General features: G+C 38.0%; 2 long non-coding RNA genes across 4 annotated transcripts in view; one reads left to right on the forward strand and one right to left on the reverse strand.

The window, feature by feature from the left end:
* LOC105715697 (uncharacterized) overlaps positions 1 to 22,390 on the forward strand; it is a 224,262-nt gene extending 201,872 nt beyond the window's left edge. Inside the window, exons 3-5 of the long non-coding RNA XR_010339486.1 lie at positions 4,023 to 4,129; positions 11,092 to 11,160; positions 22,204 to 22,390. This is a non-coding gene — a long non-coding RNA (uncharacterized LOC105715697). The remainder of the gene's footprint in view (positions 1 to 4,022; positions 4,130 to 11,091; positions 11,161 to 22,203) is intronic.
* LOC105715695 (uncharacterized) overlaps positions 1 to 27,336 on the reverse strand; it is a 237,754-nt gene that overhangs the window by 108,967 nt on the left and 101,451 nt on the right. The window contains exons 5-6 of one of the 3 annotated variants that reach the window (XR_010339483.1): positions 9,505 to 9,681; positions 6,759 to 7,798 (exon numbers count right to left, since the gene is read on the reverse strand). This is a non-coding gene — a long non-coding RNA (uncharacterized LOC105715695). Of the gene's footprint in view, positions 1 to 6,758; positions 7,819 to 9,504; positions 9,682 to 27,336 lie in introns of those variants that run through there. The other 2 variants (XR_010339484.1, XR_010339485.1) reach the window with 2 other exon arrangements.

Below are 27,336 nucleotides of genomic sequence, written 5' to 3' on the forward strand. Positions count from 1 at the left end.
AGAACAGTATGGGGGAAATGGCCCCCATGATTCAATTATCTCCCCCTGGGTCGCTCCAACAACACATGGGAATTATGGGAGCTACAATTCAAGATGAGATTTAGGTGGACATACAGTGAAACTGTATTACCTGGTAATCCAAGCCAATCTCCCCTCTTCTTTCCAGGTCAGCTCATTAGCAAACTTAATTGCACTTGCAACCTTCATTCCCCTTTGTCACTTACTGTAATGAGGTCACAGGTTCTGAGTAGGGAATAGACTTCTTTGGTGGGTGAGGTCCTGGCAAAGCATTATTCTGCTTACTGAAAAGGGGAATAAATCATTGTAATATCTGAAGATTTTCTTGACCCCTAAGAATAAATGTTTACCCCCAAGGGAGCAGGGTCACCCCCTGCTCTGCTGAGAATCCATGCTTACCGCTTGTTTCTACCATTATTTCTTCTTCTCTTCATTTTTGGACTTTCAGGCCTGTGTACAATATCCCTCCAGACAAAAGTTATAACAGTTTTTCTAAATACACATATGCACCTTCATGCACAGTTTTACAAATGAAATTAACAACATTCACAATTTTTTCAGTATTGAAAAATATCATTGTTGACCAAATACATTGTTGCCCTCTTTAAGAGCCTTTTACCTATCCAATTAGCCTAAAAGTCTTATAGTAGTGTCAAATAGAAATTTTTCCATGTAATCATTAGAAATACTAGGTACTGAAATATAGACTAGAAAAAATGATGATATGGTAGTTGTCTAGATTGTTCAATATTTGTGCCTCTTAAATCCATTTGCTATAAATAATCTATCTCTGGCACTTCTGAAATATGGAATATAGAAACTGCAGCTAAAAATATGCAGTTTCCCGGGAAATGAGCAACCCTATTGTTTCTTTTTGTTTTTTTAACTGCAGGTATAGCTGCAGAACCAGCAAGAAATCTGACATTTTGGGCCTGGAGGCTATTCTCACTAAAGTCTTTTTCCTTGTTTTTTTTTTAAAGGCCTTGAGCCAAATCATCAGGTTTCTGTTCTCTCTGTAACATCAATTAATGGTACCTGAAAATCTGATTCAATTTAATTTTCTTGAAATGGAAACCTAGGGAAAACTCCTTCTCTTGTTCAAAGGAAATCTGTCTGAAAAACTATCCCCACTAGCAAAGACAATTTTACTCTGGGCTTCAGGATATCAGAAGCATGCTCAGAATAATAGTGTCTGGAAAATGGGACAATTTTGAAACACATTTATATCTATTTAGATAATTACTTGGGAAAGAAGGCCCTGATTCTAAGCATTGAAAATAAAATCACTGGCAGTTGGTTGGAGGATTCTTTCAATGATAAAACGTTCCCATTTTGCCCTCAGTCATCTTAAAGTCAAAGGATTTGGTGATATCTTTTCCCCCACCCAAAATTGATATTATTTTTCAGCCATGAGTTTATCAAGTTTATCAACTAAGGAGTCCAATTATTAATTAAAACATGTAATGGATTAAGTCTGTTTTTAATAAGCCTGGCTTCATATCTATTTAACTTGGACCCCTACCAAGGCTGTGCTGACACAGTGGGCTCTTCCTTCTTTCGGCCTAATTGTGTCCACAGATCACTCAAAACATCAACCATCCTTTCCTCATCTTCTAGAGAAAAATCTGTTTTCTGAATTAGCAGGTAGCCAAAATGACCCACTAAACCCTCTTAACTGGCTCTAACAGGAACAGTCCCCAGCTTTGAAATATCAGCTCTCTCCTCACTGCAGCCGCTGCTCCTCCTCTGGGCTCTTGCTGAAGGCTCTGTGCTCCAACTGAAGAGTCCACCTCTCCTGCCCTTCAGAGAGGTCCATGTGACCAGAGGGATCCGGCTGAAGTGAGACTGTCACTCCCTTCAGTGGCTTCTCATCTCAATCAGAATACACTATAAAATGCTCACCTTGCCTACTGCATCCTTCCTGGTCTGCCCACCAGCCTTGTTTCTAACATCTTCTTCAGCAACGATTTGATTTTCTGGTGGTGCTCCAATCACTCAGGTAGCCTCAATTTCCCTCAAATACATCAGACACATTCCTGCCCCTGGGCCTTGGCACTTGCTGTATCTTCCTCCTGGAATGCTCTTCCCCAGAGATCAGAATGGCTAATTTCTTCACTCAGGCCTCTGCTTAAATGCTACCACTGGAGAGAGCTTTCTCTGAACAGCCGATTCACAATAGCTCTTCTCTGTTCCTCTCTCTCTTTGTGTAGGTTTTTCTCCCAGGCTTTTGTCACCTTCTACTGTATAATTATTTTTTCTTAAACCTCATGTCTCCTCTTGCTGTATGTAAATTCCATGAGATTAGGGTTTTTCCTTATTCACTGCTGTATTACCTATTGGTATATATTGTCTATTTAGCAAACATTGATAACCATCTCCTATGTCGACAACACAGGGTGACTCAGACATGAAGGCACCACCGTATAAACTGTGGTACCACAAGGGAATGAACTGATGGGATATGGGAGAACTGAGCCAGAAATCAGATAACCAGAGTCAAGTTAAGCAACTGGTAGATTTGGAACTTTACATACTGATTCCACTCTCTTAGCCCTGGTAGGCTCATCTGTAAAAATGGAAATAACAATGCTTGCCACATCAAGTTATTACAAATATTAAATGAGATGATGCAGACAGAAGTGCTTAGCTTGGTGCCTGGAAAAATACAGGGAGATCAGAATATGCTTGCTTAGCACAAGAAAAAATTAGCCAGTATGAGGCCGGGCACGGTGGCTCACAGCTGTAATCCCAGCACTTTCGGAGGCCAAGGCGGGTGGATCACGAGGTCAAGAGAGTGACACCATCCTGGCCAACATGGTGAAACCCCGTCTCTACTAAAAACACAAAAATTAGCCGGGCGTTTGGCACGCGCCTGTAGTCCCAGCTACTCGGGAGGCTGAGGCGGAAGAATCGCTTGAACCCGGGAGGCGGAGGTTGCAGTGAGCCGAGATCGCGCCACTGCGCTCCAGCCAGGCGACAGAGCACGACTGCGTCTCAAAAAAAAAAAAAAAAAAAAAAAAAAAAAAGGCCAGTATGATGACACCAGTTGAAACAGTGTCGTTGCTACAGGAGCTTTTAATGTCCCTTTGTTGTAAGGTCATACTTAGAGTTTTCTTATGGGGTGGGATATAGGATACATTTGAGGCTGAATTACATTTTCTTTTTCTCGGTATTTTTTCTGCTGTAGGGAAGGGACGATATCAATCATTTTATGGACTCTGCCTGAATTCCTCATTTGGAATTCCACTGTAGCATATTTAAAAATGAAAATAAAAGTTCTGTAAATGAGTAACTGAACCAGCCTTTATTGAAAGAAGAGAAATAATTCAAAGACGTCGAAAATTCTCATAGCAAGCTTTAGTTATTCTTGATAAAGCTTGAAAAATGCAAGGAAGATTTGGTCATATTTCAGGGACTCTGAATTCTTCATACTTGCAAGATTGTAGTTCTTCTTTCTGGGTATAAAGAATGCTGTTTGCTGAAAGGCAATGAAAACTAGAAGGCGAACTCATTATGTGTTTGGAAGAGTTGATGCTGATGGCGCACACTGCTAACTTGGTAGAAATATTAGTTTCCCCCATGCTGGTAAAGACGAAATGACTGTGTGAGGAAAAATGACCACTGAATCTCAAAAATAAAGGGGAAAATGTTAGAACTCAATTATTCTAAATTTCCAAAGAGTATTAAGATGTGAGACCTCAGACTGAATTTTCCTAAAAGATGAGCATTTACCAAACAACGAAACAAGGGTATGCGTGTCCAGAGACTTAGTGATAGGTTTGGGTAGGGATTGAGGCAAGGAAGAAGTCAAGTGATGAGAGTGAAGGGAGATAGATAGAAACAAGAGGATGTAAGCACAATGTTTCTCACATTGAAGAAACAAATTCCATACCAAAACCACAAGGATCTGAGAATTGAGTAATGTTTTAGTCAGTTCAGGCTGCTATCCCAGAATATCATATACTGGGTGGATTAAACAACCAACATGTATTTATTTCTCACAGTTCTGGAAGATGGAAGCCTGAGATAACGGTGTCAGTATGGTGGAATTCTTGCAGAGGTCCCTCGTCTCGGTTTAAAGATGGCTACCTTCTCCCTCTGTCTTCGCAAGGTACAGAGGGCAGGGGGGAGGGAGAGAGAGCGAGAGAGAATTTGTTTTCTTTTTTTTTTCTTTATACTTTTTTTTTTAAATTGCATTTTAGGTTTTGGGGCACATGTGAAAAACATGCAAGATTGTTGCATAGGTGCATACGTGGCAGTGTGATTTGCTGCCTTCCTCCCTTTCACCATATGTGGCATTTCTCCCCATGCTATCTCTCCCCAACTCCCCACCCCCCGCTGTCCCCCTCCAACAGACCCTAGTGTATAGTGCTCCCCTCCCTGTGTCCACGTGTTCCTATTGTTCAACACCCGTCTATGAGCGAGAACATGCAATGTTTGATTTTGTGTTCTTGTGTCAGTTTGCTGAGAATGATGGTTTCCAGGTTCATCCATGTCCCTACAAAGGACGCGAACTCATCATTTTTGATGGCTGCATAATATTCCATGGTGTATATGTGCCACATTTTTCCTTTCCAGTCTATCATCGATGAGCATTTGGGTTGGTTCCAGGTCTTTGCTATTGTAATCTGTGCTGCAATGAACATTCGTATGCATGTGTCCTTATAGTAGAATGATTTATAATCCTTTGGATATATACCCGGTAATGGGATTGCTGGGTCAAATGGAATTTCTATTTCTAGGTCTTTGAGGAATTGCCACACTGTCTTCCACAATGGTTGAACTAACTTACACTCCCACCAACAGTGTAAAAGTGTTCCTATTTCTCCACATCCTCTCCAGCATGTTGTCTCCAGATTTCTTAATGATTGCCGTTCTAACTGGAGTGAGATGGTATCTCAATGTGGTTTTGATTTGCATTTCTCTAATGACCAGTGATGATGAGCATTTTTTCATATGCTTGTTGGCCTCATGTATGTCTTCTTTTTTAAAGTATCTGTTCATATCCTTCGCCCATTTTTGAATGGGCTTGTTTTTTTCTTGTAAATCTGTTTTAGTTCTTTGTAAATTCTGGATATCAGCCCTTTGTCAGATGGGTAGGTTGCAAAAATTTTTTCCCATTCTGTTGGTTGCCAATTCACTCTATTGACTGTTTCTTTTGCCATGCAGAAGCTGTGGAGTTTGATTAGGTCCCATTTGTCTATTTTGGCTTTTGTTGCCAATGCTTTTGGTGTTTTGGTCATGAAGTCCTTGCCTACGCCTATGTCCTGAATGGTTTTGCCTAGGTTTTCTTCTAGGGTTTTTATGGTGTGAGGTCTTATGTTTAAGTCTTTAATCCATCTGGAGTTAATTTTAGTGTAAGGTGTCAGGAAGGGGTCTAGTTTCTGCTTTCTGCATATGGTTAGCCAGTTTTCCCAACACCACTTATTAAACAGGGAATCCTTTCCCATTTCTTTGTGTTTCTTCTAATAAGGAAACTAATCCCATTCATATTGGCTCTGTTCTCATGACCCAATTACCTCCCAAAGACTCCACCTCCAAATACTATCATGTTGACAATTAGATAGGGGGCCACAAACATTCAGTCCATAGCGAGTGAGTAACAAGACGAGAAATCCTTGCTCCCTTCTCAGACTCTGTGGACTTCCTGAGTTGGTGTGGAGTGTTTGACCTTTCAAAACAGAAATAGGCAACCACGGTGCTAGAAAAAAACCTCAAGGTACTGAGAAGTGTCATCATCTGGACTTGAACCCATTGTTTCTGACTCTGAGTTCCGAAGTCTTTCAATCTCTAGAGATGCTTGGGAGAATCACGGAACTGTTTGTTGAGAAATGGTTGAATCCAAACAGCATTTATACTCACAGTGGTCATTTCTGTTGATGACACTGGGTGATGGGGACAAATGGCTGAGTTTTAGTTCCAGTTTTTGAAGAGCATAATTTTTTCAGTAATAGAGCAGGTGTAGTCTTTTGCAACTGAAAACATAGGGATTTCAGAGTTCATGCCTTTGCCATGAATTTAGCAATGGGCACCTTGGAGTACTAACTAACTATGGTGTATTCTCTTTTTAAGTAGTAATTTGTCCTTTTAGAAGATACAGGTGTCTGTGTCATTTCAAAAGGTCTAGTTGCCTGATCAACACTGCACATGGAGAGTCCAGTGTTCGGAAAAACAGTTCATTAAAAAAAATTGAGAATAATTTGAAAATAGCTTGAGAAAGTCCTTTATGTAAAGTGAAGGAGGTATCTTATTAGAAAAGATAACATACACACTGATTTTCTATTATTGTTCACATAGATCTGTAGTATTTTAGCAGTTGTGTATGTGGCGGGGAGAGGCTAGGATAACAATTCATACTAAGAATATATTTTTAAAATTATTTTCTGATACCAATAATCGGGTAAGACTCAGCATTTGTACTTTGTGCATACACATGTAGTAAAAATGACTTACGAAATTTTAATTTATGATGTTATTACACGCATATGGAAGAGTTTTATAGAAACTCTGAAAGTTTTAAAGTTACTTCTTGAAATGTGTTCTGTCTTTTATGCTATAGTAACAATTGCTACATTTGCATTTCAAATGAACCAATTAAATTATTATGCTACCAGTGGATTTTTTAAGTAAAATAATGTAAAAAACATGGCTTATAATTTTCACATGAGCTGTTAGAACTACCCAAACAATTTTAACAAATGGCTATTTCCTTTTTTAAATAAATAAGACAGGAAAAACAGAGAATACCAATTACATTTAATGCTATCATAAAAGCATAAACTTGATCTTGAGCGTAATATTTACAAAAAAGAGATATAATAACTCCCAAAAAGAACAAGCAGTTTTTATTTCTTGTTACTCTAATTAATCTTTTTTTATTATATATGCATATAATAATGAATTGTTCCTTTCAACGGCCATCCAAAGAGTAGTCATGTAAAACCATTCTAGAGAATTTCAAAGAGCAGTCCTGTTTCCATAGTTGGGAAGGGGGCATGACTCTAAGTTAATAAATTATATTCATTTTACATTTTGTCATTGTGGTTACAGGAGACCATAAAGACTCTTAAACTTTTCCTTTCTGACTTTTTCAGAAAAGTTAACTCATTTAAAAAAATTGTCACACTTTTATCAATCACGTCTATAAAACTCATACCAGTTGGTAATAAACTTACACACTGGAGCAGTATTCTAATCTCAGACGTCTGTGTCTGGCTTCGCATAGGGTTTTGGCTGAGAAAAATATCCAAAAAAAACCCTACACTCTTTATTTAATCAGGTAGTTCTGCCAGTGTCTTTTCAGGTTAATATACGTGTAACATGATATCCTCATTTCCTTTGAAATGTGTTCTGAATGGTTCTGTTTGTTTGAGGACACTTTCCCTTTGGGAAATACAAAGTGCATCCTCAACGATAATGTCCTCTAGGCACTTAGGAATTCAGCTAATCTGCCATGATACAGTTGAGAAAATTCCTGTCTGACTCTCACCCCATCTCAGGCTCCCTTGCTCATTTCACTGTCTTCCATTAGATGCCAAGGTGGAAAATTCTGGAATTCAGATTAGTCTGGTTGAAGGTACAATTGTATCAACCGAGAGTTGCCTTGAAACTCTGAAGAATAATAGGATGGAAAGATTTAATTGTCAATTTACCGCCACAATTCTAGGCAGCTTTTGGGTTCCAGAGAATCTTGATGTTGATATTTTGGAGTCATTGGCCTGAATCTTGGTCTCACTGGTCCAGCAGTGTCTGGGTTTGTGTCGTTCTGGCTTGAGAGATCCTGTTACATGGAAGTTAAGACTAAAATGAAATGTAACACAACAGTCACAGTTTTTCACTAGGTGATGGTAATGAGCTTCCCTTTCTTTTCCTATTCTGTCTTCTCAATTTTTTTTTTAAATAAATAGAAGCAACACATTCTTATAATAAATATAGTAAAACAAAAACCCACACACAGATTTTTTAAATCACACTGTTTCAGTAAGGGGAGAACTTTGCTCTTTAGAGATAAATGCTGAGATATTTCCAGTTAATCTCTGCAAGTTCTTCTCAGGATTGTTTAGAAAACAAAGAATAAAAATTAAAAGCAAATAAACTTGTCTAAAATAAGGCAGGTGAACAACTAAATTCAGTGTGTGATTCTTTACCCAACTGTTCATTTTTTAAAAAAGTTATAAAGAACATTATCGAAAAATTTAAATATAGGCTAAATATTAAATGACAGAATTGTATCAATGTTAATTTTATTGACTAGAATAACTGAATTATCTTTATGTAGGAAAATGTTACTGTTGTTTTGAAGTAAAGGCTGAAATATTTAGTAGTGAGGTGTCAAGATATAAACTGACCCTTAGATAAGTCACAAATGAGAAAGGAGAAAAATATGGTAAAGTGTTAATAATTGATGAATATGGATAATTGGTATATAGACATGAATTGTCATTACTCTTACAACTTTCCTATAAATGTAGAACTTCTCAAAATAGAAAATTGAGAGGGAAACACCAATATAATAAGATCTTATATAGTATATAATTTAAAATATCCTTGCTATCAAGAAGAAAAATAGTAAGACATTTTGCTTAAACTTCTAAGATAGACTTTCTGTGTTAATCAAGGAGGATTAGTTTACTAATCTGTATTAATCCAGGTAGAAAGTAGTCCATTATGTTTACTTATTAGCTTTGTTACTTTCAATTGCATCCCAGGACAGAATAGTTAAATAGGGGCAGATTAATTCAAGTCACTGAATTTGAATATTTACAAAGGGTTACCTTTTGAGCACTTTCAATTAAACAAAATAGTTTGTGGAGTGCAAACTCTGTTTACTAATAGATAATTTAGGCGTTTTTAGATTCAAGTTACATGCTCCTTACAACGTAGTTTAAATGTATATCTTCTGATGCTTTTTAACTGCCTAAAGGAAAACTGAGAAATAGGAAACAAAATTCAAGAAACATTGTTCTAAGACTCAATTTCAAGCAATGTGCTTGCTTTTTTTCTTTCAGCTCACATTTTGGATTTGAATGCAATATCCCAAAAATACCTGAGCTATATATTATAGCTCAAGGAACAGGCATAGCAATTCCAAAGTTCAGTAGGACCATCTTCCTGGTCATAAAGAAGACCAGTTGGGATTTTTCACATTATAAATCACATACAACATGAAATAAATAGTCCATAAAATCGATAAGTAGGTTTTAAAAAGTGCTGAAGGGAAAGTAAGCTTCCCGAAACTTTGAAAACTTTTGCAACAGTCAGAGCAAGTGAAATCACGACTTGCAGCTACTGTCTCCAGGCTGCTGCAAGGTGGGGGAAGGTGGAGACAGGTATCCAGTGAAAGGAATGTAATCATCATTTCCCTCTCCTCCCATAGAGGGCATTCTCTAGGCTCCCAAATCCCTCAACAACTTCCCTTCCCTTGGCAGCAAAATCTAGATGGTTCACCCAGAGCACTCCAGCTTCTGGGGCCAAATATCATCTTACCCTTGAGGTAGGATGCGGTGACAGTTGGTTTTCATTGTAGCAGCCACCTTGATGCTTACATGAGGGGCTGGGAGTGACCTGGAATATCACTCACAGGCTTGCTGCGTGGTCACCGTGACTTGGCCCCCATGTCATTTCTCCTTCCTTGGTTGTTCATGTTGGTAGAGTTGCACCCGCCTAAGTGATATTAAGAAAATCAATAATTACTTTATAACTTCATATGGTGGCTGTGTTAGTCCATTTGCCTTGCTGTAAAGGAATATTTGAGGCTGAATAATTTGCACAGAAAGCAGATTTAACTGGCTTACAGTTCTACACGTTGTACAAGCATGGCACCAGCATTTGCTTGGCTTCTGGTGAGAGCCTCAGGAAGCTTACAGTCATGGAGGAAGGCAAAGGGAAAGCAGGTGTACCACATGGCAAGAGAGGGAGCAAGAGGCAGGGAGGAGGTTCCAGACTTTATAAACAACCAGATGTCATGCGAACTCAGAGTGAGAACTCACTCATTACCCTGAGAGGATGGCATCAAGGCACTCAAGAGGATCTTCCCCCATGATCCAAACACCTCTCACCAGTCCTCACCTCCAGCACTGGGGATTACATTTCAACATGAGGCTTGCAGGGCACAAACATCCCAACATACAGTGGTCTTACTCCTCTTGGTTCTGTTTTTGTTGCTATCAACATTGCAGTGGTTTGTGTTGATTTATCATATCTTAAGGTGATGTTATGACTTTTATTTTTTTAACTTTACTACCCATTTTGAGAAAATCCATTGCAGATCTTATGATCAGGATCATGGGACACGTGAGTGGCAGGACTTCCCATGATCTTTCACAGCACTTTTCCTTGCTATTAATGAGCCATCAGCCTTGGAAAGGCTCAAATATTTAACTTTCTCCTCCAGAACGAGGCAGTTTCCCACCTCAGACTATCAAAAATTTAATTCTTGAGGCCCAGCAATTATTTCCTTTATCCCCTCATTTCTCTGAGGAAGCTTATCAAGAATTCTATGAACAGAAAATTCCAGGAAGTCTAATAGTATCATTTATGAAATGAATAACCTTTTCAGAACTCTCATGAAAATCACAGTAAAATTACTGCCAAAACTGTTCTTTTGAAAGGACAAAACTCTTAGGTAGGTTTAAAACAATGCACCTAAGGTGAATGTTTTTAAGCGATTAAAAAAATATTCTTTATCAAGGATGCTGTCTGCAATGAACTAGAAGTTAAACTTGGTTGCTTAGTTTCTTTCTTGTGACTTTAGAAAGTAAGCATATTTGTATACCTCCATGAGTTTTTTTCCCTTTTGTCCACTAATTTTTGAGTTGCTGCCATGCTGACAGAGAAGATTCTAAGATACAGAAGCACCATTTTTTGTAAGAAGAATACATTGGCTAGCAGAGTCAAAAGTACCTTGGGTGATTGATTAAAATCTTACAAACATCAATCATTATTAAAGTAAAGTATATAGAATTAAACATGAAACTTCAGTGGATAATGTGGCCAGTCTGTTTAATCTGTAAGTAACAAATAAAATCGTGACTATGAATAATTAAGATTTTCATTCATTTTTATTCCTTCTAGAGGAATGAAGCAATCTCTCCCTGTCGTCGACGCAGCGTCCCAGTCTGATCACAGGAAAAGCACTTTAAAGTGAGTAACAGTGAACACAGTGTAAAAGAAGGCAGAATGTACTCATTTTTGTTCATGTCTTTTTCTCATTGATTCCTAAGTGTTCATATACTCACTTGAAATCTAACTAGTGTAAATTGAGATGTTTTGTAAAAGTAACACAAAAACTAAATTTTGAAGCCTGTATGAAAAAGTATAACGTCCTCATTATTAATTTTTTATTTATTTTCTCCTGAAATGATAAAATTCTGATACATTGGCTTAAGTAACAGTATATTATCAAAACTATTTTCTATAATTGTGTTAACATTTTTAAATATGACTATGAGAAAATTTAAAATTACATATGTGGTTTGCATTATTTCTATTGGACAGCACTGTTCTAAACTTATAACAATTTTAAGTGGGTAGCAAATCTTTTGAGTTTTTAGTGTTTGCTTTTTGTGGTTTGTCTTTGCTGCTCTCCTTATGTGTGTTTTGATGAGTAGAGAGATTGCTGTGCTTGCAAGGATTAGGAGACTGTCGAGGAGCCAAAGAGAGAATCCTAGAAAATCTTTGGAAAAGCTACTGATAGAGTGAATGTGGAGAGCAATGAAGTGGAAAGAGTTCAGGATGACTTCCTGGGTTTCTAGCTGGATCAAGGTGACATTTACTGTGATGGGAAACTGAAGGAGGAATTAAGTTCAGAAGTGGAAACAGTGTCCAGATTTTGACCTATTACGTTTGATATGTTCAAGGAGACATTACTTTTACTTTATAATGGAAGTAATGGCTGCCAGTGTTAATTCTCTATAAATCAATAGGGGGAGTCAAGATGGCCGAACAGACACAACTCCGGTGCACAACACCCAGCAAGAGAGATGCAGAAATCCAGAGATCCCCTAGCTCCAACCTACGTACCAGGTGCATTTCAACAGATCTGGTCGGACAGTGAGCAAAGCCCAGGTAGGGCAGACCGAGGCGGGGAGGGGAGCCACTTCACTCAGATAGTGCATCTGACTGGTGAGTTGGAGGCTCCCCCTCTGGCACTCTGGTCCAGATACAGCACTTCTCCCAAAGCCTCAGCAAGACACAGAACAGGGGATCTTTGCCAGTCAAGCACTGGGAATTACAAGCCCAGAGTTGAATAATAATCCAGGATGGTGTCCTGGATTGGTGCACAGATCTAAGCAAACACATAAGCCAGCCGGGAGAGCCTGCAGACCAAGCTATGGTCCCCTCCCCCTGCCCAGAGAAAGAGGGAGCTAAAAGCTGGGAGACAGATGGTGTGGCTGGGCAGGTCCCTACCCTCCCCTACAAACCCCAGAGGGCTGCAGCACTAACTCTAGTGGGTTACCTAGCCAGTGCTTCAGTCTGAGCTGAACCCTGAATGATTCAGTCCTGTGGAGGAAAGACACAACCCACCACTAAAGAGGTGGGACTGGGCTTCATGTATTAACAAAAAACACAGGAAGCCTACATAGCAACGGGACGGTGTTCTTGACCACCCAGCAGCGCCTCCAGGTCAGCAGAAGAGGCAGGCCTAACCTCCCAGTGTAAACAAAAAGGACACAGGAAGATTACCTAGTAACCTGAAGGAGTCCCTAGAAACCCAATAGTGCCTCCACAGGCAGACAAGCGACCTCATCAAGCAGCTCCCTGAGCTCACAGCCAGGTAAATCCACAAGGATGGGAAAAAACCAGCACAAAAAAGATGAAACCATCAAAGACCAGAATACCTCTTCTCCTTCAAGGGATCACAACTCCTCAACAACATGAGGCAACATGACCGAGAAAGAATGCAATGAATTGACAGAAACAGGCTTCAGAAGGTGGATAATAACAAACTTTTCTGAGCTAAAGGAACACATTCTAACTCAATGCAAAGAAACCAAAAACCTTGAAAAAAGGTTAGATGAAATGCTAACTAGAATAACCAGCTTAGAGAAGAACATAAATGACTTGATGGCATTGAAAAACACAGCATGAGAATTATGTGAAGCAAACACAAGTTTTAATAGCTGAATCAATCAAGCAGAAAAAAGGATATCAGAGATTGAAGATCAACTCAATGAAATAAAAAGAGAAGAAAGCAAGACAAGAGTGAAAAGAAACGAAGAAAGCCTCCAAGAAATATGAGATTATGTGAAAAGACCTAATCTACGCTTGATAGGTCTACCTGAATATTACAGGGAGAATGAATCCAACCTGCAAAACACGCTCCAGGATACTATCCAGGAGAACTTCCCAAGCCTAGCAAGGCAGTCCAACATTCAAATCCAAGAAATACAGAAAACACCACAAAGAAGATATTCCTCAAGAAGAGCAACCCCAAGGCACATAATCATCAGATTCACCAGGGTTGAAATGAAGGAAAAAATGCTAAGGGCAGCCAGAGAGAAAGGTCAGGTCACCCACAGAGGGAAGCGCATCAGACTCACAGCAGATCTCTTGGCAGAAACCCTACAAGCCACAAGAAAGTGGGGTCCAATATTCAATATCCTTAAAGAACTTTCAACCCAGAAGCTCATATCTAGCCAAACTAAGCTTCATAATTGAAGGAGAAATAAAATCCTTATGGACAAGCAATTGCTGAGAGATTTTGTCACCACCAGACCTGCCCTACAAGAGCTCCTGAAAGAAACACTAAGCATGGAAAGGAACAAGTACCAGGCCACTGCAAAGACCAAAAATGCAGTGAAGAAAATGAGTCAACTAACGGGCAGGAAAACCAGTCGGTAACAAAATGGCAGGATCAAATTCACAGATAACAATATTAACATTGAATATAAACAGCCTAAATGCCCCAATCAAAAGACACAGAGTGGCAAACTGGATAAAACGTCAAGACCCATCAGTGTGCTGTATTCAGGGAACCCATCTTACATTCAAAGACACACATAGACTCAAAATAAAGGGATGGAAGAAAATTTACCAGGCAAATGGAGAACAAAAAAAAGCAGAGGTTGCAATCCTAGTCTCTGATAAAATGGAATTCAAACCATCAAAGATCAAAAGAGACAAAGAAGGGCATTCCATAATGGTAAAAGGATCAATCCAACAAGAAGGGCTAACTATCCTAAATATATATGCACCCACCACAGGAGCACCCAGATACATAAAGCAAGTTCTTAACAACCTAAAACAAGATTTAGACTCCCACACAATAATAGTGGGAGAGTTCAACACTCTACTGTCAATATTAGATCAATGACACAGAAAATTAACACATTCAGGACTTGAATGCAGAGCTGGACCAAGCAGACCTCACAGACATATACAGAAGGCTCAACCCCAAATTCACAGAATATACATTTTTCTCAGCACCACGTCACACTTATTTACTCTAAAATTGACCACATAATTGGAAGCAAATCACTTCTCAGCAAATGCAGAAGAATGGAAATCATAACAAACAGTCTATCAGAAAACAGCACAATCAGATTGGAACTCAGGATTAAGAAACACATTCAAATCCACACAACCACTTGGAAACTGAACAACTTGCTTCTGAGCGTCGACTGGATAAACAATGAAATGAACGCAGAAATAAAGATGTTCTTCAAAACCAATCAGAATGAAGACACAACTTGCCAGAATCTCTGGGACACCTTTAAAGCAGTGTCAAGAGGGAAATTTATAGCAATAAATGCTCACATGACAAACAAGGAAAGATCTAAAAGTGACATCCTATCATCAAAATTGAAAGAGCTGGAGGAGCAAGATCAAAAAAACTCAAAAGCTATCAGAAGACAAGAAATAACTAAGATCAGAGTTGAACAGAAGGAGATAGAGACACAAAAAACCCTTCAAAAAGTTAATAAATCCAGGAGCTGGTTTTTTGAAAAGATCAACAAAATACAGACTGCTAGCTGGACTACTAAAAAAGAAAAGAGAGAAGAATCAAATAGGTGCAATACAAAAAGATATAAAGGGGATATCACTACTGATCCCACAAAAATACAAACTGCCATCAGAGATTACTGCAAACAGCTCTATGCACATAAATCAGTAAACCAGGAAGAAATGGATAAATTCCTGCACACTAGTATTCTACCAAGACTACACCAGGAGGAAGTTGAAACCCTGAATAGACCAATACCAAGGGCTGAAGTTGAGGCAGCAATCAATAGCCTACCAAGCAAAAAGAGTCCAGGTCCAGATGGGTTCACAGCCGAATTCTACAAGACATAAAAGAGGAGGTGGTTAGGGAATCCCCCTAACTCATTCTATGAGACCAACATCAAATGATACCAAAACCAGGCAGAGACTCAACTAAAAAAGAAATCAGGCCAATATCCATGATGAACATCGACACAAAACTCTTCAATAAAATACTGGCAAACCAAATGTAACAGCACATCAAAAAGTTATTCATCACAATCAAGTAGGCTTCATCCTGGGGATGCAAGGCTAGTTCAACATACACAAGTCTATAAACGTAAACCATCACATAAACGGAACCAAGGACAAAAAACACCTGATTATCTCAATAGATACAGAGAAGTCCTTCAACAAAATTCAAGAGCTTTTCATGTAAAAACTCTCAATAAACTAGGTATTAACAGAACATATCATAAAATAATAAAAGCTTTTTATGACAAACCTACAGGCAATAACAACATATTGAAAGGGCAGAAGCTGGAAGAATTCCCTTTGAAATCAGGCAATAGACAAGGATGCCCTCTCTCACCACTCCTATTCAATATAGTATTGGAAGTTCTAGCCAGAGCAATCAGGCAAGAAAAAGAAATAAAGGGTATTCAATTAGGAAAGGAGGAAGTCAAATTGTCTCTATTTGCAGATAACATGATTGTATATTTAGAAGACCCCATCTGCTCAGCCCAAAATCTCCTGAAACTGATAAGCAACTTCAGCAAAGTCTCAGGATAAGAAATCAATATGCAGAAATCACAAGTATTCCTATGTACCAAAAACAGAGAACCAAATCAAGAGCAAACTCTCATTCACAATTGCTACAAAGAGAATAAAATACCTAGGAATACAACAAACAAAGGATGTAAAGGACCTCTTCAAGGAAAACTACAAACCACTGCTCAACGAAGTAAGAGAGCAATTCTATGCTCATGATTAGGAAAAATCAATATCATGAAAATGGCCATACTGCCCAAAGTAATTTATAGATTCAATGCCATCCCCATGAAGCTACCAATGACCTTCTTCACAGAACTGGAAAAAAACCACTTTAAACTTCATGTGGAATCACAAGAGAGCCCACATAGCCAAGACAATCCTAAGCAAAAAGAACAAAGCCGGAGGCATCAGGCTACCTGATTTCCAACTATACTACAAAGCTACAGTAACCAAAACAGCAGGGTACTGGTACCAAAACAGAGATATAGACTAATGGAAAAAAAACAGAGATCTTAGAGGCAACACCACACATCTACAACCATCTGATCTTTGACAAACCTGACAAAAGCAACGGGGAAAGGATTCCCTGTTTAATAAATGGTGTTGGGAATACTGGCTAACAGTGTGCAGAAAGCAGAAACTGGACCCCTTCCTGACACCTTACACTAAAATTAACTCCAGATGGATTAAAGATCTAAACCTAAGACCTAACACCATAAAAACCCTAGAAGAAAACCTAGGCAAAACCATCCAGGACATAGGCATAGGCAAGGATTACATGACTGAAACACCAAAAGCAATGGTGACAAATGGCATCTAATTAAACTCCAGAGCTTCTGTACAGCAAAAGAAACCATCATTAGAGCGAACCAGCAACAAACAGAATGGAAAAGTATTTTTGCAGTCTACCCATCTGACAAAGGGCTAATATCCAGAAGCTACAAAGAACTAAAACAGCTTTACAAGAAAAAAACAAACCCATCCAAAAGTGGGAGATGGACATGAACAGACACTTTTCAAAAGAAGACATATATGAGGCCAATAAACATATGAAAAAAATGCTCATCATAACTGGTCATTAGAGAAATGCAATCAATCAAAACCACATTGAGATACCATCTCACACCAGTTAGAATGGTGATCATTAAATAATCTGGAGACAACAGATGCTGGAGAGGATGTGGAGAAATAGGCACACTCTTACACAATTGGTGGGAGTATAAATTAGTTCAACCATTGTGGAAGACAGTGTGGTGATTTCTCCAGGATCTAGAGATAGCAATTCCATTTGACCCAGCAATCCCATTGCTGGGGATATACCCAAAGAACTATAAATCATTCTACTATAAAGACACATACACACATATGTTCATTGCAGCCCTGTGTACAATAGCAAAGACCTGGAACCAACCCAAATGCCCATCAATGATAGACTGGACAAAGAAAATATGGCACATATACCCCATGGAATACTACACAGCCATAAAAAATGATGAGTTTGTGTCCTTTATAGGGATTTGGATGAATCTAGAAACCATCATTCTCAGCAAACTGATGCAAGAACAGAAAACCAAACACTGCATGTTCTTACTTATAGGCGGGTGTTGAACAAAGAGAACATGTGGACTCAGGGAGAGGAGCATCACATACTGGGGGCAGTTAGGGGGCGTAGGGAGAGACAGTGGGGGTTGGGGAGAAATGCCAGATAAAGTATACACCTATGCCACAACGCTGCATGACCTGCAGTTGTACCCCAGAACCTAAAGTAAAATAAAAATAAAAATTAAAAATTAAAAAAATTCTCCATAATCATGATTTTCTTGTTACTTAGAGATCAGATAGGCTGATGATATTATCCACTGAAGTTTCATGTTACAAACTGGATAAATCAATCTGGAGTGCTTATATTCTAAATTCCCCATGAGGAAGAGAATGAAGCTAGTCTCTGTTAGCTATTGTAGTGGAAATGACAATGATAAAAATCTCTGTGGCATATACCATAAGTATTTATTTCCCATGCTCTTGCGGGACAGTTCGAGATCAGCTGCTCTAAGCTGAGCTAGGCTTCTTGGTGTGGATTTGCCTCTGATGTGTTCCAAATGATGTTTATTGTAGGGCTGAGGCTGAAGATGTTCAGTTACAGAGGAATTTTTTTGGATAGCAATCATTAGTATACATGAAAGCACAAAGTGCACATGAAGAACATGCACAAGGAGAAACTGGCTTTGCACCGTCAGCCTCAGTCGGAACTGTACAGTTCCTTTTACCCATATCCCATTGTTCAAAGCAAGATAATTGTCAAACCCAGTGCTGAGGCACTAAACTTTGCCCGCTTGAGTAAATGGAATTAAAAGGGCAAGTGGTAAGGGTTGCAGATGTATAAGGTGTAAAGAAGGGAAGGCAAAAAGAATTGCAAACAACGATTCAATTTGCCACAAGGCTTAACATTGAAAGATAAAAATAAGGGCTTTAAAATCCTATGTTTAATAAGGATTATCGGGAGCTATTACACATTTCTAATAGCTATTGTAATCTGACAGTGCATTAGGACAGATCTAAATTTGAAGAGTTGTATTGAGAATACATTAATAATCAATAGACAATGCACACTGTTGAGCTCACAGAATGATATGCTCTTGGAGCCACACTTTCCTTGCCACTGTATCATTAGCTTCACTAACAAGATTAGCGTAGTGGGCGTTTAAGAGTCTACGTGACAGATTGAACAGTTTTGCAAGCAGGGAACCTTGCTTTGACTTTTTATTATGTTACTTATTAGTTTTTCTGATCTTTTTTATGTTCTTTAACTTTCCTCATTTGTGTAGTGGAGGTGGAAATATCTGATTTACAAGGCTGCTGTGTGTTTTAAAATGGAACAATGTACATTAAGCACCTCGAAATTCACAAACATGATTGTCTTTTGTTCATCCCCTGTACCCTATAAATACTCTGTTCCTCTAACACTTTATTATATTTATTGGTTTACATCCTTCTCCTCATCCTTCTCAAACTACAATCCCCTTGAGGATAAATAGGTCACATTTTCCATTGTAATACCTGGTAAAATAATTGGCACATAGTAGGCATTTAATACTTTAAGACACACGGAATGAATATTTCACTTTTCTGTTACAGAAACTAGAAAACAAAGGAGGGCTATATTTTGTGGCTGCAGAACTTCTTCTCCTGAATGACTGTATTATGAATTATTTTTCCATGTAGTAAAGTGCCTGGCCCATAGTATGAGCTTAGTAAATCTTAGCTTTCTTTCTTTTTAATCTAAAGATTTTTAGAAGGAAGAAGAACAAACAAGCGTAAGGCACTGCGCTATTGACATCACAATATTACAATATCTTTAATTAACAGATGTTAAGTAATCTGAGAGTTCCCTTTTGTAAAGATAATTCTGAACAGAAAAGTTCAGTAAGTGCTTCACTTTATAACGGCCAGAGAAGTTTGATTGCTTTGTTGAATTCTCAGAAGAGTAACTGAAAAATGACTATACCAGATAGTTACCTAGGAGCTGTTCCAAAATTCTTTTCTACAGTGAATTTATCCTGGAAAATATTTCTTAACTATTAATCAAAATTGTCATTCTTACCAAACTGATCTATTTCTTGGTCATTATATGATACAAGCCTGATGTTCATTATGATGCTATTCATTTATCTTAATGATAAAGATAAATTCTAATAAAAATAAGTGTGGACTTCATAAAAATTAAGCAGTTTTGTATTGCAGATAATACCATCAAGAATGTGAAAAGACAACTCGGAATGGGAGAAAATATTTGCAAACTAAGTATCTGATAAAAGACTTGTATTGTCTGACTTTCTATATATTCAAAATAATGAAAAAGACAAAGTGCAATAAAAAATGGGCAAAGAATCTGAATAGATATTTATCTAAGAAGATATAAAAATAGCTAATAAACACATGTAATGAAACTCAACATTACTCATTAGAAAAATACAAATTAAAGCCACAATATGATACCAGTTTACACTGATTAGTATGGCTATAATCAAAAGACAAAAATACCAACTGTTGACAAGGATATAGAGAAATTGAAATCTCTCTTACATTGCTGGTAGAATGTGAAATGTTGCAGGAACTTTAGAAAGCAAATTTGGTAGTTCTTTGAAATGTTAAACATAGAGTTGCTATATGACCCAACAATTCCACTCCTAGGTAGATACCCAAGAGAAATGAAAATAAATATCCACACAAAACTTGTAAATGTATATAGCAGCATTAGCCATAATAACTGAAAATTGGAAACAACCCAAATGTCCATATTAAATACAATATGATATATGTATGCAATAGATTATTATTCAGTACTAAAAAAGGAATAAATTATTGATGCATGTGATGACATGGATGAACTTTGAAGACATTATGCTGATGGAAAGAGGCCAGTCACAAAAGATCACAAATACGAATCAATTTGTAAGAAATGGCCAGAATAGGCAAATCTATAGAGACAGAAAGTAGATCGGTGTTTGCCTGGAAGGAGGAAGACAAACATGAAAAGTGACTGTTAATGGGTATAGGACATTTTTTGTGTGCAATGACCAAGAAAACTATGGTTTCAAGGCCACACTTAGCTTGAAGAAAGGCTGGAAATGTAGTCAGTCACTAGCTCAGCATTCACTTTCCACCTAAAACTGTGTGCTCTGGAAGAGGCCAAAAGGGTTTTATCCACAACTGGCCATCCCTAGTAACATTTTATACTAACTTTTAATCCTGTCAACATCCTCACCAACTCTTGATGCTGGAAGAATATAATGTTTTGCCAATCCTATAGATAAAATATAGCATCTCATTGGTGTTTTCTTTGTATTTCCCTGATTCTTATTCAGCTGAGAAAGAAATTTACAGTATATATTTTCTCAGAAACTGGGAAAGAGAACAAGTCAAGGTGATTTTGAAGAATTTCAAGATGAGCAGATGAAGATGTTCACATCAAATAACACTGACTACTCAGCGAAACTGTGACAGAATATCTGTGTCCTGCAGGCTCAGCAACAGAATGACATTTTATCTTGTCTACTGCATGGTAGCACGAAAGCTTCTAAACACAGAAAGACCAGGCGGTAAAATGGCTAGCATGACATGCTTGAGTTTGCTGCCTCTGCTGTGTTTTGAAACAGGAAGGTGGTCTCAAAGATGGCAAATTTCATACTTACCAGTTTAACTAAGAATCAATTTGTATCATTTACAATTCAACTGAAAAGAAAATCCATCTTAGAAAAGACCTCATCATACTTAATGATCAAGTAGCAATCAGACCTTCAAACAAAGAGCTTTCTGTTGCCACTAGGCTAATACTCCCCTAAATCATAGCTACTAATGCCCAAGGAACCCTCCAAATACAAAATACTAACTATAGTATTCTTTGGCATGTAAGACCAAACCAATTTTCCTCTGTGGTGTAAAACTCATTCATCAGGAGTGTATTTGGCTGCCTAAATACTGTGCCATTTGTCAATATCCATAAATAACTGTTCATTATTGAGTCTTTAGATCATTGTGTGCAATTCTTCATCATTCTCCTTTTCATTTCCCAATTGGCCATATAGCAAAAATATAACATTTCTTCAAATACCATGGAGATGTCAGGAATTGTTACAACATTCAATCATGAATCTGTTATTTTACTGTTGCAGCATACAACGATTAAAAATTAATGATGATGATTCCCTGAGAAATTTTAATTAGAGTAGGTTGGCCAATATCCTGGACTTCTAATTACTATAATATCAATTAGAATTGAATATGAATGCTACATATGTCAAAATAGACAAATGAATTTTTAGAATATATAGCACAATCATGTAGTTTTGAGGTCCTGATGGGATTGGATAAGAAAGTAACTTGGAATTAAATGTTCCTGAACTTTCTCTCTTGGGTTCACTGTGCCTGTTTTTCCATTTAATAATCATTATCTTATTGACAGACATTTAAATTCTGTTAGCAATTTTATGTCACTTTTAATTTCTTGTCCTGTAATTTCTTCTAAAGGGTAAGACTTTCCTTCCATATTTTTCTTTTTATTTTGTGTATAATGTGATTTTTGTTTCAGGAATAGTTTTATATTGCCTCTTTTTTAAAAAAGTACATTTTATTTTTTAGAACAGTTTTTAGTTTACAAAAAATTGAGTAAAAACTACAGTGAGTTCTCATTTATTCCCTCCTTCCTGCCAGGTATCTTGCGAAGTGGCTGTGCCGTTATGAATTCTCACCAGCAATAAATGAAGATTCCTGTTGCCTCATATTTTCGCTAGCATTTGATTATGTCAATATTTTGAATTTTAGTCAGTCTAATGGGTGCATAGTGGTATCACAATGTTGTTCTAATATACAATGCTTCAATGATATATGATATTAAACATCTTTTCATATGCTTATTTGTCATCTGTATATCTTCTTTGGTAAAATGTCTATTCAGATCTTTAGCTCATTTTAAAATTAGAATGGGGAGAGGAGCCAATATGGCTGACTAGATGTAGCTGGAAAGAACTTCTCCCACTGAGAGACCAGATCATCAAGAAGATCAGCAGACTCTGAGCAGATCTTCAGAAGGTAGACTTTGAGACTGAATGGTGAGAGGACTCAGACCCTTGGCTGAAAGAGAAGGAAGTTGGGATCCCTGCACAAGGTTGTCATGCACCAGGATTTGTTCCTGGCCCCGAGTGTCTTTTGGGGAAGAGTGAGTTATATAGGTGTGAAATGGCCCACTCTCACCACAGACCTCCAGAATCCTAGCTGCAGAAGACCCAGTGGCCCCCATTTGAGCTGGAAGGGAGAGTTGCTTGAAGAGGTAGCAGGGACAAGACTCTGGTCTGCACAGAACCCAGAGGGTTTGACACAGGGATGCTAGCAGTGGAGCACATCTTCCAAGGCTTGCAACACCTTTGGCATTTGTTGAGTGTCAGACATGAACAGAAAAGGGCTATCTTGCAATTGGGATAGGGCCAGTCTGATCTGAGTGCTCCATTATCTGCTGGCTTTTTCCAGGGTCCCTGCCTGGCTGCAAGTGCTTGCAGCACAGCCTCGCATGCTCAACCAGGGTACTTGACAGTGGCCACTGCCATAGCTCTCTTGCTGGCAGACTTTGTCTAACCATCAGAGAGCTTTGGCATATGGGCTCCTACCAGTGCACACCTGCCTGCAGCCTCCTCCCACTGGTTTGCCAGTGTTCACTTGCCCACAGCCTCCCCTCAACTGCTTTGCCAGCATGGGTGAGCACATGGATGCCACTGCCCCACCAGTGTTGGCACACATGCATCATGCATGCAGAACCTGAGCCCTGCTGCCACTGCATGCACTTGTGAGCACAGACCCCATGGCCACCACCCCCAATGAAGTGCTTGCGGTACATCTCCCATTAGGCTGGTTGGCAGTGGAACAAGAACACTTTGGCAACTCCATCACAGCAGGTGCTTAAACTCAAGGGGCCACAGAAAAAAGCCATGGGCCTGGTCCTAGCACCAGAGGGTTAGGGCGCACAGCCCAGAAGTGCTGAGCTGAGCCTTGGTCCTCTGAATCATACAGAAATAAAGCTAGTTGACTAAGTCCACATTACACCATAGTCAATCCTTCAATGACATCAAAGAGTATGAAAGCAAAGAACCCTGTCCAAAAGACAGCAGCTTCAAAGATTTAAAGAACATCAGTCCACACAGATCAGAAAGGAGCAGCACAAGAACATTGGCAACTCTAAAAGCCAGAGTGTCTTCTTACTTCCTAATGACTGCACCAGCTCACCAGCCATGGTTCTTATCTAAACTAAAATGGCTGAAACAGAATTCACAATCTAGATAATAATGAAGATCATAGAGATTCAGGAGAAAGTTAAAACCCAATCCAGGAATCTTAGCAATCAAGTGAAATTATACAAGAGCTGAAAGATGAAATAGCCATATTAAGAGATAACCAAACTGATCTGATGAAAAACTTATTACAAGAACTTTATAATACAATTGTTAAGTATTAACAGCAGAACAGAACAAGCTGAGGAAAGAATCTCAGAGCTCAAAGACTGGTTCTTTCAGTCAACTTAGACAAAAATAAAGAAAAAAAAGGAAAAAACATCTTGGAGAAATATGGGATTATATAAAGAGAATAAACCTACAACTCATTGGCATTCTTGAAAGAGAAGGAGAGAGAGCAGGCAACTTGGAAAACATATCTGAGGATATGGCACATAAAAACTCCTCCAATCTTGTTAGAGAAGTCAATATTCAGATTCAGGAAATTCAGAGAACACTTGCAATGGGATGGTCATTTTGTATAGTACCTTGCAAGTGTTCTCTGAATTCCCTGAATTTGAATATTGACCTTACAGCAGAACTTTCAGCAGAAATCCTACAAGCAAGAATAGATAGGAGCATTTTTAAAGAAGAAAAGAAATTCCAACCAAATATTTCAAATCAGCCAAACTGAGCTTCATAAGCAAAAGAGAAACAAAATCCTTTTCAGGCAAGCAAGTGCTAACAGAATTCATTACCACCTGACATGCCTTAAGAGACATCCTGTGGGACTGCTAAAGATGGAAATGAAAGACTGTTACAGGACACCACAAGAACACACTTAAGTACACAGACCACTGACACTGTAAAACACTGACACAATTAAGTCTACATAACAACCAGCTAACAACATCATGGCGGGATCAGATTTGCACAAATCAATATTAACTTTAAACATAAATGTGCTAAACACCCCACTTAAAAGGCACAGAGTGGAAAGCTGGATAAAGAACCAAGGCCCAACTGTTTGCTGTCTTCAAAGACACATTTCACATACAATGACACCCATAGGCTCAAAGTGAGAGTGGAGGAAGATCTAGTAAGCAAATGGAAAAAAAAGAGAGCAGGGGTTAGTACTCTTATTTCAGACCAAACAGACTTTAAACCAGCCAAAATCAAAAAGGCCAAAGAAGGCCATTACATAAGGGTAAAATGTTCAATTCAACTCAAAGGCTTAACTATCATAAATGTACATGTACCCAACACTGGAACACCCAGATTTGTAAAAGAAGTTCTTAGAGACCTACAAGGAGACTTAGATAACCATACAATAATAGTGGGAGATTCAACACCCCATTGACAATATCATACATATCATTAAGGCAGAAAACTAACAAAGATATTTGAGATCTAAAATTGATACTCAAGCAAATGGACCTAACAGGCATCCACAGAACAGTCCACCCAACAACAACAGAATATTCATTCTTCTAATATTCACGTGGCACATACTCTAAAATCAACCACATGCTTGGCCATAAAACAATTCATAGCAAATTTAAAAAAAATAAATCATATCAACCACAGTCTTGGACAACAGCACAGTAAAAATACAAATTGCTACCAAGAAGAACTCTCAAAACCATATGATTTCGTGGAAATCAACCAACAATCTGCTCCTGAATGACATTTGGGTAAACAATGAAATTAAGGCAGAAATCAAGACATTCTTAGAAATTAATGAAAACAAAGATACAACAAACCAGAATCTCTGGGACACAGCTAAAGCAGGGTTAAGATGAAAACTTACAGTGCTAAACATCCACATGAAAAAGTTAGAAAGCTCCCAAATTAACAACCTAACACCACACCTAGAGGACCTAGAAAAACAAGATCAAACAAACCCCCAAGCTCGTAGAAGAAAATAAATAACCAAAATCAGAGTTGAACTGAATGAAATAAAGATGTAAAACGATACCAAAAAAATCAGTGAAACTAAAAGTTGGTTCTTTGAAACAATACATACATACAATTGATGGACTGCTAGCTAGACTAATGAACAAAAACAGTGAGAAAATCCAAATAAACACAAGTGTAAATGACAAAAGAATATTAGCAGTGGCCCAACAGAGATAGAAAAAACCCTAGAAACTACTACAAACACCTATGTGCACACAAACTAGAAAATCTAGAAGAAATGGATAAATTCCTGTAAACATACAAGCTCCCCAGATTAAACCAGGAAAAAATTGACACCCTGAACAGAATGGTAATGAGTTCTCAAGTGAAACAGTAATTAAAAACCTGCTGGATTTATAGGAAAATTTATAGGGAATTTTCCTATAAATTTCCTATATTTAGGAAACGGATTTATAGGAAAATTCTACAGACATATAAAAAAGAGCTTGTTCCAATCCTACTGCAACTATTCCAAAAAACAGAGGACAAGGAACTCCTCCCTTTCTCTAATTCAGGAGACCCGTATCATTCTGATGCCAACCTGGCAGAGACACAACAAAAAAAGAAAATTTCAGGAAATATCCCAGGTAAATGTAGATGCAAAAATCCTCATCAAAATGCTAGCAAAATTTAATCCAGCAGCACACCAAAAAGTTGATCCACCACAGTCAAGTAGTCTTTATTCCTGCAATGCAAGGCTGGTTCAATGTATGCAAATCAATAAATGCAATTCATAAGAAACAGAAACAAAAGCAAAAATCATGTGATCTTATCAATTGACAAATAAAAGACTTTCAATAAAATTCATGTTAAAAACACTCAACAAACTCAACATTGAAGGAACATACCTAAAATAGTAACAGCCATCTATGACAAACCCACAGCCAGCATTATACTGACTAGGCAAAAGCTGGGGGCATTCCCCTTGAGAACCAGAAAAAGACAGTGATGCCTACTTTCATCACTACTATTCAACATAATTCTGGAAGTTCTAGCCAGGTCAGTAAGGCAAGAGAAAGAAATAAAAGCCCTCCAAATAGGAAGAGAGGAAGTCAAACTAGCTCACTTGCAGATGATATAATTCCATACCTAGAAAACCCCAAACACTCTACCCAAAGGTTTCTAGAATTGATAAACAACTTTAGAAAAGTTTCAGGTACAAAATCAAGGTACCAAAAATCATTTCTGTACACCAGTAACATCAAAGCTGAGAGCCAAACTAAGAATGCAATGCCATTCACAATGGCCACAAAAAGAATAAAATACCTAGGAATACAGCTAACCAGGGAGGTAAACAATGTCTAAAATGAGAATTACAAAACACTACTGAAATAAATTAGAGGTGACACAAGCAAATGGAAAAACATTCCATGATCATAGATTCGAAAAATCAATATTGTTAAAATCACTATACTCTGCAAAGCAACTTACAGATTCTATGCTATTCCTATCAAACTACCAACAACATTTTTCACAGAATTAAAAAAAAAAAGACTATTCTAAAATTCACATGGAACCAAAAAAGAAAGCTCAAAATAGCCAAGCAATCTTAAGCAAAAAGAACAAAGCCAGAGGTATCACACTATTCAACTTCAAATCATTCTACAAGGTTATAGTTACCAGAACA

Source organism: Aotus nancymaae, unplaced genomic scaffold (genome assembly GCF_030222135.1).
Source record: "Aotus nancymaae isolate 86718 unplaced genomic scaffold, 86718_ANA_hifiasm-v0.15.2.pri h1tg000077l, whole genome shotgun sequence".
NCBI classification, from domain to species: Eukaryota; Metazoa; Chordata; class Mammalia; order Primates; family Aotidae; genus Aotus; species Aotus nancymaae.